Genomic DNA, 17,986 nt, shown 5'->3' on the forward strand with positions numbered 1-17,986 from the left:
CCACTTTCACCCTCCGCAAAAAATCCCAAATTTTTAAAATTTGCCTTGCGGGAAGAACTTCAACGAAGTTACGTCTTGTCCTTACTTTCGAAACGTGGAGTAGATGAAGTAGGGACAACTGATGAAGGGGAATGTTCTTTATGTTGCATGTCACGTTTCTCTGTTTGTTTGTGTTTTTTTTCGTTGTTCGGAAAAAAGTTCGTTTTCTACGTTTTTGTTTTTGTTTTCGTTTTCGTTTTCTCATTGTGTCTACGTTTTTTGATGTCCTGTACCCATATATGCATGTATATATACATATATATGTAGGTATGTACATATATGTATGTATATATGCATATATTTATATACTATTTATATTATTATTATTATTATTATTATTATTATTATTATTATTATTATTATTATTATTATTATTATTATTATTAAGTAGTTTTATTTTTATAACGTGCTTTCACTTCACTACCGAGCGCAGCTCTGTGCGCCTTGGGTATGTGCTGTGGTTTGCTGTGGTGCTCTTATGTTTACTGTATTGAAAGTGTTTTGCGTAGAATGTGTGCAGTACCCAGTAGTGCAATTTTCTGTATGTTATATATATTTGTAAGTCCTGGTGTTTTTGTTATGTATTTGTCTGAATATTTTTTTATTATACCTAAGGCACCTACTATGATAGGAATTGTTTCTGTTTTTAGATTCCACATTCGAGTTATCTCTATTTCCAGGTCTTTGTATTTTGAAAGTTTTTCCATTTCTTTTAGAGAAACGTTGTCATCTGCTGGTATTGAAACATCAATTAGAAGGCATTTTTTTCCTTCATGATCTTTGACAACTATATCTGGTTTATTTGCCTTAATTTCTCTATCTGTGTGTATTGGCATATCCCAGAGTATGGCTGCTTTCTCGTTTTCTGTGACCTTTTCTGGCGTGTGTTTATTATTATTATTATTATTATTATTATTATTATTATTATTATTATTATTATTATTATTATTATTATTATTATTATTATTATTATTATTATTATATAACAATAACAATGAATACGAAGAATGGCGCATCGGTACATTCTTAAAAATATTTTATTTTTATAGTTACTTATACCGCATAATTGGTCTAGATACGACCTGAAAATATTCATAATCCAGTGAAGTGAACCTAGGATTTATTCATCGGATGAATTACAGGTGCTACTTATCTCTCGGTTAGCCTGAACTCGGACGATACTTGACTACTCATACAGTACCCGCCTGGATAATTTACCCCTATATATGTATGTATATATGTATGTACACACACACACACACACACACACACACACACACACACACACACACGTATATATATATATATGTCAATTTGCTTCGAGGATATGTTAACCTCATAAAGGGATGGTTACATCCAAAGAAATATTGGTTCTGCACCCAGAATTTTTGAGAAATGAAATTTCCTTAAACCAATAGGTATATACTAAGCATATAATTCATGTTCAGTTAATTGAAGGAAAGAAACTGGAAAGTTGAAAGTTAATAAATATTTTTCATTAAAATATTGATAATCTTTACTTCTTACAGTTTTCATTAGTACCCTATAAGTAAATGATTAAACTATCATTTCATGCCAGCAGAATCTGCTGGCATGGACTGATAGGTCGGCATGTAAGATCTTAAGGCGTATCTTTTTCTCTGATGAAATTATGCTCATAGCAATTTTTTAATAATAAATAATTATTAACTTTCAACTGTCCATTTTATTTCCTTCAATTAACTGAACATGATATATATATATATATATATATATATATATATATATATATATATATATATATATATATATATATATATATATATATATATATATATATATATATATATATATATATATATATATATATATATATATATATATATATATATATATATATATATATATATATATATATATATATATATATATATATATATATATATATATATATATATATATATATATATATATATATATATATATATATATATATATATATATATATATATATATATATGTGTTTGTATGTGTGTGTGTACACATAAAAACACACTCCACACTTAGATGGGTGGTGTATTGAGAAAATCGGTAGTGCATCGAACAAAGTGCTTTATGGTATTTAGAAACGTTCTTTTAGTTTCTGAGTTCAAATCCAGCTGATTCCAATTTTCCCTTCCCTCATTACGGAGTCGATGAATTAAAGTGCCAGTCAAGTTCTGGGTATATTTATAATTTTTTAAGGTATATTTGATGTCAGAAAATGTAATGCAAGTTTTTTAGCAAAAGATTTTTTGATCGTATCTTCGATCGATATCATAAAAATATTTATTGATCGTATACTTTTGGATCATATGTATTTCTAGATAAACATCTATTTCTTAACATTAATATTTGGGCTGTATTATCTTTGCATCATTTCTGCTTTCGTTATCTGAAGTTTATCGCTAGTAAAAATCTGCTATCGGTAACGATATTCAAATGTTATGCGTTGACTACGTGTATAGTGGTATCTGAGGTCAAACACCTTAAGCTTCAAACAATTCTATGCAGATCACACGATCCTTTATTCCTCTGTATTCAATGATTTTGTTTCTTGTCAGATATCCACTTATTCCATCAACAAGGACCTCTACTGTGGATTTTCAATGGAAAACTGACTATCAAACAACACTTAACAAGATCAAACCATATTGATTGCTCTCTACTTCGAAGAAAATTTTCTAAATTAAAATAAATTGCGTCTTATAACAGCTAGGAACATCAAGGACGATACGATTTTCTCTTTAGAACTTAAAAAAATATTTCGATATATTATTACTGTCTTAATTATTGTGTTCGTTTACTAGTTTCAGTTATTGGATTCTGGCCATACTGGGGCACCGTATTTAAGCGTTTTAGTCTATTATATATCTACCACTGGTTGGCTACTGGTTTATATATCGAATGGTTAAGTTACTTTTCAGTGTAAAGGATCGCCACTTAACTCACTAGTATCTACATACATTTATATACACACATATGCATACACATACACTGGAATTCCGCACTATCTCCGTCAAACAAATTCCGCCAAAATGGTATTGATCAATACTTAGCTAAAGTAGAAGATACTCAATGTACCTACACAGTGGAATAGAACTTCTAACCCTATGGTTGCAAAACAAATTTCTTAAACACAGATCTTTTTAGCATTTTAATCCTTGCTGACATTTTCAGGCAAGTGAGGTCGATGTGACTGACTTTCAACTGTTGGGAAAACATGGGCAACGGAGAATGCAAGAGTGTTAAAGCTTTGCATACTAGGCATTGTATTCGTGTTAATAATTGAGACTGTGATAATTGAGATATAGAAATGAAGGATAGAGAAGGAGATGCTGGCAAATCAAAAGTTGATCCGTAATTTGCTTATTCAGATGAGCAGAGACAGTTGAGGTATCGACAGATAAGAAGAAAAAATATGGAATACGACATGTGCTAGTGATGTAGTGTCTTTGAGTATGAAGTATTACCCATAAGTCGGATAGATTTGTTTTGTTTTGGATCCGGTGTAATATGTATGTATAACACTTACTCTGTTCAAAATATGAGTCATATACTAGAATTGATGCACACATTATCCATTTTATAAGGTTAGCGAATGCTCAATGATGAAGTAGTTTCGGGCCTTGAAAAGAACTAGCTTCTGAAATGCAGTCTTTGCAATGTTATATATGTATAGCCTACATCAGCTATTATAAGATTTTGTGAAACCTAGTAAGTGGAAGTTGAGCAGTTCTGCTTCAATTCGGTTACGTCCGGGTGATTTGCTGATGTCAAGAACAATAAAATTATTTTCGTTATCTAGAATGAAATAAACTTTGGCATTTTACCGTAATTTGGGTAAATTCCAGTGGAATGAGAGGAAGACTAAAGAATTTAAAGAGGATAGGAACTAACTCCGGAGTACACTATTTGAGACTAATCTTCAATTAGTGTGGCATTATTGGGCTAAAGTGACCCGTAAAATTTCCTGATATAGTGATTTTGGGCCCGAGATAGTAAGGCGCATTGGTTTAATAACATAGGTTTCAAATCTTGGCACAAAGCAAGCAATTTCGGGGGGAGGGTGTAAGTCGATTACACCAACCCCAGTACTCAGCTAATACTTATTTTACTGAGTCCAAAAGGATGAAAACATGAAAGGATGAAAGGCAATACCGCTGAGCATTTTGCTCAGTGTGCTAACGATTGTGCCAGCTCGCTACCTTAATATTTTATACTACCACAAATTAAGGCAGTGAGCTGGCAGACGTGATAAGCGTGCCGGACAAGATGCTTAGCGGCATTTCGTCCGTCTTTACCTTCAGAGTTCAAATTCTGCCGAGGTCGATATTGTCTTTCATCCTTTAGGGGTCGATAAAATAAGTACCATTTAAGCACTGGGTCAATGTGCTCAATTTAATCTCTTCCTCAAAATTCTGGACTTGGTCAACATTTGAAACCAATATTACCGTAAGTTAATGTTCCTTTGAAGATCAGCGATCTGTTTTTTTTAAAATATTTTCTCAACCCACGATAACATTTAAAAAAAAAAATTGGCTTTTGCTTACTGCATTAGTAACTTCAAGATCTCAAGATGCTGCCCAACACCCGTAGAGAAGAATATAAAGATATAACTGACGTTATTCGCCAAAAAACGGTGATTTGCTACTTTGTATTATAAATAATCACCCTGATGTCCTTGGTCATTGTTAACATCATCTGTGTATCAAAACTAATCAAACTTTCCAAAATGGATGCTCTCGATAGCTGGAAAAGTAGTGAGTTCCCTCCCCGTTTTCACTATATATCGAATACGGAGCGGACTGAATAATCAGCTGGAGGTGGTGTCCTCCAGGGGTTAAATAGTAGTATTGTTTGTTCTTAGTGAACGCCTATGTTTAGATGGTGATAAACATTACTTCTCAGTATAGATACTGCTTTAGTCTCTTATAGAGATTTTCTTAACGAGCTAGCTTGCTTGTTAATCAAATATTGTTTGTTAAATAGTGAGTATTTGAAAAAAAAAATCTTTTCTCGAAGCATTTCATTAAGAATACATTTCAATTGTTTGTATTCTGCACCTTCCTAGTTTACAATGCATTTATCGTTGCTGCTGTTATGGTTACCGGCAGTTAAATGTAAAAGATCAAGCATAGTAGCATAATAGCACATTATTGTTTGTCGCACTTAAGGTCAACATGTGTATTTTCAAAATATGTCCATGTACTGTTATTTGTACACAGCTCTCACTTTGTGAAAACAAATGCTGTTCTTTGACGTATTATCTTTCGTGAAATAATTCGGCTTTGTGTGAAGTTCATCCTGGTATGTTTTCATTCTATTCATATAACTAGTGTACTGATCTCTTTCAGACTCCCACCCATATTATAGCGATTATGCAAGTTATTATTCAGTTCGTAACTCCAAGAAAAATCCTCTTTGCAGCTCTGGTTCTTCTATGACTAAAACTAATAAAATTCTGTTTATCTTTTCCGATATTGTTTACTTTCGGTTATTCCCCACAAGTGAAACTGTCGTGTCAAACTACATTGTAACGATTCTCCGTATGGTGAATTCAGGTTTGAATATCAGTATGATTTTGAACAAAAAGATTTTTTTCATTGAATGTGTTCAGAACAATATACAGCAATTTAACAAGGCGGATATGTGTGGTATTAATGTTGGAGATAGTATTCAACGAAAATTCGATGAAAAGTTTCTCACGCCAAGCATGTGCCTGGTCAACAGTCGAGTCGTGTGTACAATGTATGTATGTATGTATACATGTATGTATGTATGTATGTATATGTATTTGTATGAATGTATATATGCATGTATGCGTATACGTATAAAAGTGTCTGCACAAGTATACATGACCCTGTATACTTGCAACCACGTCATTTAGCGTGTTGTGTGTTTTTACTTATGTGTGTGCTTGTGTATTTGTGTGTATGTACATATTAGAGGCTAAGTTTCTAGACTATTTTGCCACAATAATCATAGGTTATAGATCTAAAGTTATAGTCCTGGTGTAATATCTGCAGACTTCTCATTTGCCCTTTTATTTTAATTTTATCTGTAACATTATATTAACAGCTGCGGAACATCACTTGATGGAGAAATCAGTTGATCAGCAGCTGTTAACATGACGTCAGTTGGGCTTACAATGTACAGAAATTTCAAATTCTTCTTCGCAGAATTCAAGCCGATTACAAAGAAAGTGACAAGGATTCATTGTTTATGTCAGGGCAGATTCAAGGATTTGTGATTATAGTGAGTGTATGTCTGCATATATGTGAATATGAATGCTTAAGGCTGAATATGCTCGCAAACGTATAATGGGTGTATTTATGCAATGGGTGTGTTTATGTATGTATTTCCGCATACCACTGTGCATGCTTATATGTATATATGTATGTGTGTGTATATATGTAAACAGAAAAATAGAGACATAATGACAAACAGAGAGGATGGAGAATATATATATATGTATGTATACACACACACACATAAAGTTTCGATTTATAACGCTGAAAGTATCAGAACGTTGATGGCCTAGTATGTAAGGCATAGAGAATTTAGTCACGAGGTGAGTGGTTCGCACCCTATCATCCGCATTAGATGGAATCGGTGGCTAAAGCACTTCACACCGAAATAGTCTTCTTCATCAAGTTGTAAATATAAGATTTAAGGAAACAAATATTTAGAGGGAAAAAAATTCACAAGGGAATGTTTTCTTCTTTTAGAAAGACTACAAATATCTTGATTATATAATTTAGGTACGAATTTACACTCATCAAACTTAACATAATGTTATATAACAAAACTAAGAATAGCATAGATATAGATTCGTCAAACTCAATGGTATTGTATCCTCAGCTGCATAGAATTCTTCGTAATTAATGAATATATTCACCTAGTGAGGGTTGTCAGTGCATCATAAAGGAGATAATGGTTTATATGTGTGTGTGTGTGTGCACAGTATGTTAAAGAAGCTCGCTTCACAACTATCACTCGTTTGGTCCCACTGTGTAGCATTTTGGGCAAATGTGAGTGAATAAACAGAATCCACCTCACAGAGGATTATTACTGAAATTCAAAAGGTACTCTTTTGTCATTCTTTGCAGCACGCTGATTCTGCTTGTGGAATGGTTAGCCACTTAGATAAGACACATAGGCAGGGTCCCGGTTACTGGAAGCTGAACGCCAGGCTTACAGGAACCGGATTAGCCCATTAGTTAAGAGAGTATTGACGGGTGCCATCATCAACAACAGATGGTGGTATGCCCTAAAGAAAGCAATTAAAGCAGAATCGGTTAGGTACAGTAAGGTCCTAGCATTAGACCGAAATAGAGGGAGACCTAGTTAAGAAATTAGAAGAGGCACTTAAAACTGGCATCGGGTCCAACGTACTGGCGGTGAGGTTGGCCCTCGACCAACACTTCAACGCCAAACAGGAAGGATGCGTTGTCAGAGCTAGGATGCGTACTCTGAGGAACGGAGTTGGAGCCGCCCGAGAGGCCCGAGTGGCGGAGACGCAACGAAGCAACAGAGCCACCATTAGGTCACTTACAGATGAACAAGGGTGCGAATTACTCGAGCCTGAAAAGATGAGTGAGGCCTTTCAACAACAATTTGCCCGACTGTTTGGGGTAACTGGTGGGTCAGAACGCAGAGTGGACTTTAGTGCCTACCTGCATGGCCTGCCACCACTCTCAGCAAGAGAGGCGGAGTGTTGTAAAAGACCCATCACAGCCGTGCACGTATGGGATGTGATGGTAGGCTGCGCGGGAGACAAGTCACGAAGCTTGGATGGTCTACCCTACGCACTTTACGAACTTTATTGTCATATGCCAGACTTGTTTGGAGGCGTCTTGACAGCTGTCTACTGCAACTGGTAGAAAAACAGGAGTATCCCCGTCTTTGTAAAAAGCGAGGAGTGGTGGCACTGCTAAAGACAGATCCAAACAAGGGGAACGTCATAGATAATTTCAGGCCCATCACTCTGCTCAACGCAGATTTGAAAATTTTGGCCAAGGTGTTAGCCGAGAGGCTGGCGCTTGTCATCGAGAAACTAGTCGACAAGACGCAAACGTGCGCCGTGCCGAGCTGGAGTATGCGCTACATCATAGACAAGGTGGTTAAGGAACCTGGCATGGGTGGGGCACTGATAAATTTGGATCAATCAAAAGCTTTCGATAGAGTAGACCATCACTACTTGGAGGCTGTCCTCATAGCGGCTGGTTTCGGTCCCATCTTCCGCAGCTGGATCGCTGCCTTATACAACGGCATCCGCTTGGTAGTTCGCGTAAATGGTCATCTATCCAGACCATTTAACATCATGCGTTCGGTTCGTCAAGGATGCCACCTCTCGTCGCTTCTGTACGTATTGACTCCTGAGCCTCTACTGTGGAAGTTGGCGACGCTGAGAGGCATCCCGCGAGAACTGGGATGCGGGAGGAGCGTGTCTGCATACGCGGGCGATGTCACCGTCATAGTGTCGAGCTACAAGCATATCGACCTGGTCGGCGAGACACTAAAAGAATACGAAGCGGTAACGGGAGCAAAACTTAACCGGCAAAAGTCAGTGGGCTTGCGGCTCGGCACCTGGAGAAGCAAGCCCATTCCATCCAACAGCGTCTCCATCGTAGGACGCTGGACTGACGGACCGGTTAAATTGCTCGGAGTCTGGTTGGGTCCGGACCTCTAAATGGAGAAGAACTGGGGCGAAATATTGACTAGGGTGGCCACACTCACCCAGCAATGGGCCGATAGGAAGCTATCCCTAAAAGTTCGAGCGGAGGTGGCCAACGCATACATCGCATCCATCATCGATTACTGTCTGACCGTCGTGCCTTGTCCCGACCCTACCATCACCAAACTGAAACGCATATTCCGCTTCTTGTGGAAGGGAAGCGTTCCGATGGTTAGGCAACCCATTTGCTGTCAACATCCGCTAAATGGAGGGCTAGGCATGCCGTGGTTAAAGATGCGCAGACACGCGCTGAGACTACAACATCTCCGGCGCTTCATAGACGACGGTGAACAGGTATGGTCGCCGTTTGTGCAGCGCGCTTTCCCGCAGCTCGTCTCCTTGGTCGAACTGCAGTCGTGGATCAAACAGAGACCGAGGCTAGGCGAGTGGTACTGCGTTGCTCTCAAGCAACTCTGCCGTCCGGGACCAAACTTGTGCGACTTCATTACAACAAAGGCGTTCTATAGAGGATTAGTGGAGGGGAGGTGCGACGACGTTCTCGGGCAGAATCTGGGTGTTGACGAGGAACACCTGACCCGCCTGTTCAGGACAACTTTCAGGCCGGGATTTATGGACAATCACCAAAGATACCTAGCTTGGCAGTGCTATCGAGAAGCATTACCCGTTCGGAATAAGCTCTACAGGCACGGTTCGAGACACACCGGACCGACTTGCCTGAGATGCGGTCAGAGCGATGAAACCATTCTGCACGCACTCATGCAGTGTCCAACCATTTCAGACCTGTAGGCTTATGGCGAACGACTGCTGCCACGTGTGTTACGAGTCCACCTGTCGACCGAGTCTATCGTGAAAATTGCTCCGCCACCTTCCCTCAACTGAGAAGGCAAGGCAGTCTTCATCGTACTGGTGGCCATGGTGAAAGAATGTATGTGGTGGACTTGAGCGAAATGATTAGAGACAAACACTTACCTCTCTGGCCAATCGCTCCTCAACTTTTTCAAGTACCACTTGAACAGGAAGGTGAGAATGGGGAGGCAGGTTTTGTCTCGTGAAAGTTTAAAAAAAAGGTGGGTGAATGTAGCAAAGGCGGTGTGTGCAAGTGACGAAACCACTTTGAGCGTGATCCTGTAAATCGAAAAAAGAGAGAGTACTTAGCTCTCATGTGTTTATTCCCTCCCTGCCTGAGGTTACCGTGGTTTTTCCCGTGGGCTTTCCTTTCCACGAAACCTAATCTTACTTTTTACATTTTAAAAATTCTTCTGTGATACATGATCCCTTTTGATCGTTTTTTTTTTCGATCCCTTTTGATCGGAATTTTACTTTTTTTTTCTTATTTTTCCCCTTTTTTTCATTTTCGAAAAGAAAAGCTCTACATTTGTAATTGTCCCCTCTGTGTTCAGTCCTGGCTAATAAAGAAAGTTATCTATTTATCTATCTATCTGTCTGTCATACACACAAATAAGTAAATATATATAGATATGTATATACACAAGAGAGAGAGGGGGAGAGAGAGAGAGAGAGAGAGAGAGAGAGAGAGAGATAGAGAGAGAGAGAGTGAGAGTAAGAGAGAAAGGGAAGAGGGAAAAGGAGGGTGAGAAAGAGAGTGAGAGAAATACTAAGGCAGTAACACGAGATGAATTGATTACTGGACAAGATGTGACAAGAAATGAAACACAGAATACAGATATATACAAATATGGTATATATGAAAGGCTGGTGGTGCTAGAAATATATTACATATTACGGCACTATTGGCAATACTTACTTCAGATAAACCTATTAAAATATATATCCGAGTTGGTTGTTATTCCAGTTTTTTTTATATCCTTCTTCCATTACTGATTGCAATAGAGATTTTTTTTTACATTCAGAATATTCTATACCTTCGCCCCACATCACCACCACAAACACTACAAAAAAATAAAGGAAAACGACATAAAATATAAAATATACTGTAATACGATAATAATAAACAAGTTTAAAGTGTTATGTTTCACGTTGAGACGTTTAAATCTATGTGCATGTGTCTTATAAGTCACATTCCCATCTAATAGTCTCTCCCCGTCTCCCCCCTTCTGTCTCTCTTTCTGCTAACACGTCGCCTTAATAATAATAATAATAATAATAATAATAATAATAATAATAATGATGATGATGATAATAATAATAATCCTTTCTACTAAAGGTACAAGGCCTGAAATTTTGGGGGGAGGGATAGTCGATTACATCGACCCAGTGTTTAACTGGTACTTATTTCCTCGATCTCCGAAAGGATGAAAGGTAAAGTCGACCTCGGCGGAATTTGAACTCAGAACTTAAAGACGGACGAATTGCCGCTATGTATTTTGCCCGGCGTGCTATCGATTCTGCTAACTCGCCGTCTTACCAACAACAACAACAACAAACAACTTGAGAAAAAAATATATGGAGAGAATGTGTCAGAAAGATGTAGAGCCTGTAGAACTTGGAACGAGACAGTGGCGCACATTGTGACAGAATGTCCCAGGTTGGAACTGGAAGAATATAAGAAATGGAGACACAACCAGATCGTAAAAGTTATAGAGTGGAAACTGTGCCAGAAATGGGGATTTGCAGTTGGAAACAGATGGTACATTCAAGTAGAAAGCGTGCTGGAGTCGGAGACATGTAACATTTTGTGGGGTTTTCCTATTCAAACGAACAAGAAATTAGAAAACAATAGACCAGATATAACGATTGTAGATAAGGAAAAGCGAAGTTGCTTACTTATCGACCCATCATACCGGTTTGATTCCAGGATCGTAAAGAAAGAGGAAGAAAAAAATACAGTCCCTTAAAATTTGAAATAGGAAAAAAAATTGGAGCATGCGAATAGTAAATGTCATGCCTATAATAATTGGGGCGTTGGGAACAGTAAGCCAAAACATAGACAAATAGACGAGGGAGATTGAAATAGAATGCCCGGTAGAGTTCCTACAGAAAGTTTGTCTCTTACTGATAGCAAGGATTATCAGGAGAATTCTAAGCACTTGAAAGACTGCTGAAAACTTGTGGATACCTAAGGTTACAGGTAGTAACTCGCTATCCATATAATTCCTACCAGGAATAAGACCGAACCTGAGCCAAACCAAAATAACAATAATAATAATGATAAAAATCATCATCATCATCAACATTATTATTATTATTATTATTGTTCAGTAGTTTTATTTTTATAACGTGCTTTCACTTCACTACCGAGCGCAGCTCTGTGTGCCTTGGGTATGTGCTGTGGTTTGCTGTGATGCTCTTATGGTTACTGTATTGAAAGTGTTTTGCGTAGGATGTGTGCATGTTATTATTATTATTATTATTATTATTATTATTATTATTAGCGGGATTTCATCTACTGCTACGTTCTGAGTTCAAATTCTACCGAAGTCGACTTTGTCTTTCATCCTTTTGTTGTCAATAAATTAAGTACCAGTGAAACACTGGGGTCGATGTAATCGACTAGTCCGTTACCCTAAAATTTCACGCATTGTGCCTTTAGTAGAAAAGACTGTTGTCATTATTATCATTTGGGCAATTCAACAATTATTTAAAGATGACGAGCTGGCAGAATTGTTAAAGCGTCAGAAAAATACCTTGCGGTATTTGTTCTACGTCTTTACACTTTGAGTTTAAATCCTGCCGAGATCAACTTTACCTTTCTTTCCTCTAGGGTCAATAAATAAAGTACCAGTCACGTATTGGGGTCGATGGTACCGACTAATCCCCTCCCCTACAATTGCTAGCCTTGTGCCAAAATTAGAAACTATTATTATTTAGCAAATATTGGATTGTCCGGAAAGTTCGTGCCGATTTATAGTAGCTTACTTTTCGACTTATTTGCCATGAAACCACCTCATTCTGGGAAGAGGGTATTTTCCAGTTAAAGGAAAGATGGAGACACATTGTGCAACAACGTGGTTCATATTTGGTTGATTAAAAATGTAATGGCAAGTATTTATTGACCTTTTTCTTTCCTTTAAAAATCGGCACGCTAATTTAATTAGCAGGAATTTTATCGTGAGGTTTGGTGACAAGTCTCCCCAAGTCTTAAAAATCTTCCCTAGGATACTTGCAGAATATAGAATGGTACTATGTGAACATGTCTCCAAACACTCATCAGATATGAAAAGTATATAGCATGACTATTAAATATTGACAGTGTATGCAATGTTCAGCAGTGGGAGACTAATGTGCACAACTCATTTACGTTGTAAGGTATATTGTATTGACTATGACATTTTACAACTGAACCATAGGAAAAGTAGTCTTTGCGACTGTTTTCTTTTTATTAGTGTAATGACAGGCAGGTGGAACACATATATACTTAGGTTTCGATAATGCTGCTTTCTAATGCGTGAACTAGATTTAATGTATCGAATTCATTTTTTAACAATCGGTCGCTTGAACTTGTCTAACAAGTATTGAAAAAAATCGATGTTATTCTAGGGAACTTCAATCGAAAACCTCGAGTTACTAGGGCATCGGACAACCGGCCGAAAAGATCTACCATAGTTACCATGATGAAATCTAAGCCTAGCTACAAACAGGCTCTTCAGAGTTGTATAATTCACAAATGTATTCAGAGGCAGTATCTAGGATTTTCCCGGGTGTCTTAAAAACTGTATCTTAGATCAGTAATCTGGTGCCTGAGGACTGTGGGATCTATTTCAAAACGGGGCACCAGTTTTCATTTATGTTTTATGTAGTGTTTTTGGTACCGAAAGACTTTCAAACTTCGTATACTTATCTATTTTGTGTTATAGAACAGAAAAAATTTTTTGTATTCGAATTTATTTCATGTAAAAAATTGTCTTATTTCGATAATTTCTACTAATCACTGACGTCTATTCAGTTGAAAACAGTTAGCGCTGTAACGGTGTATATCGTATTCATCCCCTAACCGTAACCCTAACCCTAACTAGACTGTTAACCCTAACCCTAACCCTAAAACTAACCCTAACTCTAGAATCCGAACTCTAAAATTGTTACACACATAGATACGCACAGCGTAATTTATTATATAAACAATATATGCGTATAAATTACGATTAAACCGGATGAAATATGTCACAGGGAATAACATTTTTATGACCGCCCAGCAGTAACTCTATTCAGCTGAATAGACGTCAGTGATTGGTTGAAATTACAGAAATACGACAACTTTCACATGGAATAACTTGCGATGTACGTTTTTTTGTTAAGAAGACTAAGAGTAAAAGATGTTTTATATGACACATTCTACCAGTGTACCAAGTTTCAATGTGTTTCGTTAGTGTTTCGTTAAGAAAATACTGGTGCCCCCGTTTTGAAATAGATCCGGACTGTGTCCGAGTATCTTAAAACTGTTATCTGATATCTTAGAACTGTAATCCTGTATCATGGAATTGTAGTACATAGATTCTATCATTGTAAGAAATTCACACATTTTACTGATTCGAGCTAAGTGCATGACTAGCACTCAATTCATCGACATGGTACCCTTTTTTCTATCCGGACGCATGAAACTTGAAAGATAAATTCGTCCTCGAGTTAGACTTTAAATCAGACGCAGAGAGACGAAAATCTAGAGAGTGAATATTTAATCTAGCACTTTTACTATTTTCTTTCTTTTACAATCAGAACTGTGATATGTGTGTGTTTGTGTATATAAACACACTATCATATACATACATACATACATACATGTGTGTGTGTGTGTGTGTGTGTGTGTGTGTGTGTGTACACGCTAACCCCAGGCAACTTTGTATTTGGAATATAGTATCAGAATTTTATATTGGGTAAGGATATAGAGAAAGAAAGAAAGCCAAATGAAAGAGAGACGAATTGAGTTGGTGGGTATGTACATGTGTATGTTTACGACAAGAAATAAAAGCAAAAAGAAAATATTTTTTCTTACGCTTATTTTATTCGATTAGAGAAATAGTCACGGGAAATTCTTAAGTTTAGAAATATATTTGCTTCCTGAAGGTAATATTCTGATAAATTCTATTCGAAATAAAATAATGATGAGAAAAAAAAAAAAAAAAAAAGGAAAGAAAAGAAAAGAAAAAATAGCGGCAAGATCTATGAGGAAAAAGTAATGAAAAATTGAACGAAAGGACGCTGAAAAAATGATATCTACAAATATTATTATATATATTATTACATTACATTTTTCGTGTATGTATTACATTATTTTGTCTTAATTTTAACTTGACTATTTTCTACAAACTTAGGACTATATGTTTGCAGAATTGCTAATACACAATAGAATATACAATACCCAGTTATTTCAATAAGCGATGCTGAAACTAAATAAAATACTATAGCTTTTTAAAGGTGGTCATTTAAGAATCAGACAAATGCCTCGCGGTAATTTTTCCGTCTCTTTGCGTATTTATATCCAAACACGGTCGAATTCAACTTTGCCTTTCATCTCTCTGGGGTCAAAAAATGAATTACCAGTCAAATACTAAAACTGATTGATTTTTCTGTCTCCTCTAACTCTCACCGAATGGAGTAATGAGCTTGATTCTTTCTCTGTCCCCTTCTTTCACTCATGCAGGGTGTATTGTATCAGGCTCCTGCAGGACTACATACGTTGTTCCTTGTTTCTAAGAAACGGATAAAGGTTGAACGTGGAGTAAGCAACCTCTTCTTATTTACTATACTTCAAACATTGGCAAAAAAGAAAAAAGAAAAAGAAACAGAGATGGAGACTGTGGACGGACTGTTTCACTATACGGCACAAGTAATCACTTCCTTTTTAAACCAGTAGAAAGTCTGTTACTGATAAGAAAGAGAAAATACAATCGTGTTTAGTTATGTTGCTTCATGTTCTGAGGTCAAATTTCACCGATTTCGACTTTGTCTTTGAACCTTCTTGCAGGATCGATAAAATAAGGTCAAATCAAGTACCAGAGTCGATTCAGTCGACTCATAGCCCTCTCATATGTCGTGTTTTGACCTTATGTTAAAATCATTATAACTGGTTACAATGTCAGAAACGGTAGAACGCCCGACAAAATACACCACAGTGTTTACTGTATTTTCTTTTTACATTCTAAGTTAAAATCTTACCAAGATTAAATTTGTCATTCCGAGTTTAAATTTGGCCGGTGTTGACTTGTCTTCTATCTTTTCTTTCTCCGGGACTGATGAAATTGAACATCAGTCGAGAACTGGAATCGATCAAATCTACTGACTATGCCTCTACCCAAAGGTGCGTAACCTTGTGTTTGGAGTGATCATTGATCTTTTTGGGAAAGAAGTGAATTGGCCGTGTAGTAGATTACTAATCTATATATTTATGCTATTTAATAAAGCTTGTTGCTAAATTGGTAGTCTAATGATGTTCTTCGTCAATATGGATCAAATTGAAAATAAAAACTGAAGAAAGGTATGGTAATGGTGAGCCAGAAGATGAAGGCAAGAAAATTGCTCCAGACAAGATTTAGACACTATTGATTTGGTCCTGTTTGTTACATTAATTGCTTGAGTTTCTATTCTGGTGTTTCAGAAATTATTGAAAACAAAGAGGTAATATTTATGCCTTGGTGATTTCGACGCTGGAGATGGCGAGGATTTATCTCCCCTCTTGCGATATATAAAAAAAATGCATTTTGTATCAAAATCCATTATAAGAGTTTCTTTCATGGTATCTATCGCAGTATAGTTCGTTTTAAAAGAGCATCCACGTTTAAGTGAGGATAAATATTATCTCACGGTATTTATACTGCCTCTGTCCCTAATATATATGATTGAAAATTAGGAAGCCCAGTGCTGTTATTTTTTTTTAAACCAATAATTATTTAATGAATAAAAAACAATTATGCTTCCTAAAATTCGGCTTTATAACAAGTCAGTGAGTAATTAAATACATAAACGGTCCAGTTCCATTCAAAGAGTTGTATGTCGGGTGAATTACGAGTTATACGAAATTTGAAATGTAATGGAAATACGTTCCCACATAAAGGTACTAAAGAACAAGAAATATTTAGATATAGGTAGCAGTAAAACAAAGTGATGTAAAAAAGAAATTAAATATTGACCACGTAGAAGAGAAAATAGTTTTGGTTTTTATTCGTTGAAGTTTTTCATATTCATTTATGCATGTGAAAAAGGATTGGGCAGATATCAAACACAGCTTTTGTTTGTTTATTATGATTCAACCGTTTAATGCATAGAATGAGAACTTCTATTGTGTCTGATATAATTTATAAGGCCTAATATATTTTGATATACTGTTAATTTGTACCAAAGTTCAACACAAATTCTTTTCTAGGCACAAGGCTCGAAATTTTGGGGGTGGAGGTCAATCGATTAGATCGATTCCAGTATACAACTCGTACTTAATTTATCAACTCCGAAAGGATGAAAGTCGACCTCGGCGGAAATTCAATACAAATTATTATGTATATTTATCACTTGACCGTGGAGGCGCAATGCCCCAGTGGTTAGGGCAGCGGACTCGCGGTCATAGGATCGCGGTTTCGATTCCCAAACCGGGCGTTGTGAGTGTTTATTGAGCTCCACGAGGCTCCGGCAGGGGATGGTGGCGAACCCTGCTGTACTCTTTCACCACAACTTTCTCTCACTCTTACTTCCTTTTTCTGTTGTGCCTGTAATTCATAGGGTCAGCCTTGTCACACTGTGTCACGCTGGATATCCCCGAGAACTATGTTAAGGGTACACGTGTCTGTGGAGTGCTCAGCCACTTGCACGTTAATTTTACGAGCAGGCTGTTCCGTTGATCGGATCAACTGGAACCCTCGACGTCGTAAGTGACGGAGTGCCAACAACTATCACTTGAGTCTGACAGTGATCTTTGTTTAGCAGGAAAAATAAGGAAAGACGAGCATGTGTTCCTCTCAATTTTCATAGTTGCAGGGGTACCCAATGTTTCTTTTTTTCTTTCTTTCTGTCTCTTCTTTCTTTCTTTCTTTCTTTCTTTCTTTCTTTCTTTCTTTCTTTCTCTCCCTCTCTCTCTATCTATCTCTCACCACAACTCTTTCTCTCTCTCTCTGGACCGGGATACCAATAATGTATTGCAGGTTTTGATCTGTGTAATATTGGTTTCAAATTTTGGCACACGGCCAGCAATTTCGGAGGAGAGGAAGTCGATTACATCGATCCCAGCGCTCAACTGGTTATTATTTTATCGACCCCGAAAGGATGAAAAGCAATTTGAATTCAGAACGTAAAGACTGACGAAATGCCGCTAAGCGTTTTGTCTGG

Source organism: Octopus bimaculoides, chromosome 2 (assembly GCF_046866305.1).
Source record: "Octopus bimaculoides isolate indiv1 chromosome 2, ASM4686630v1, whole genome shotgun sequence".
Taxonomy (NCBI): Eukaryota; Metazoa; Mollusca; class Cephalopoda; order Octopoda; family Octopodidae; genus Octopus; species Octopus bimaculoides.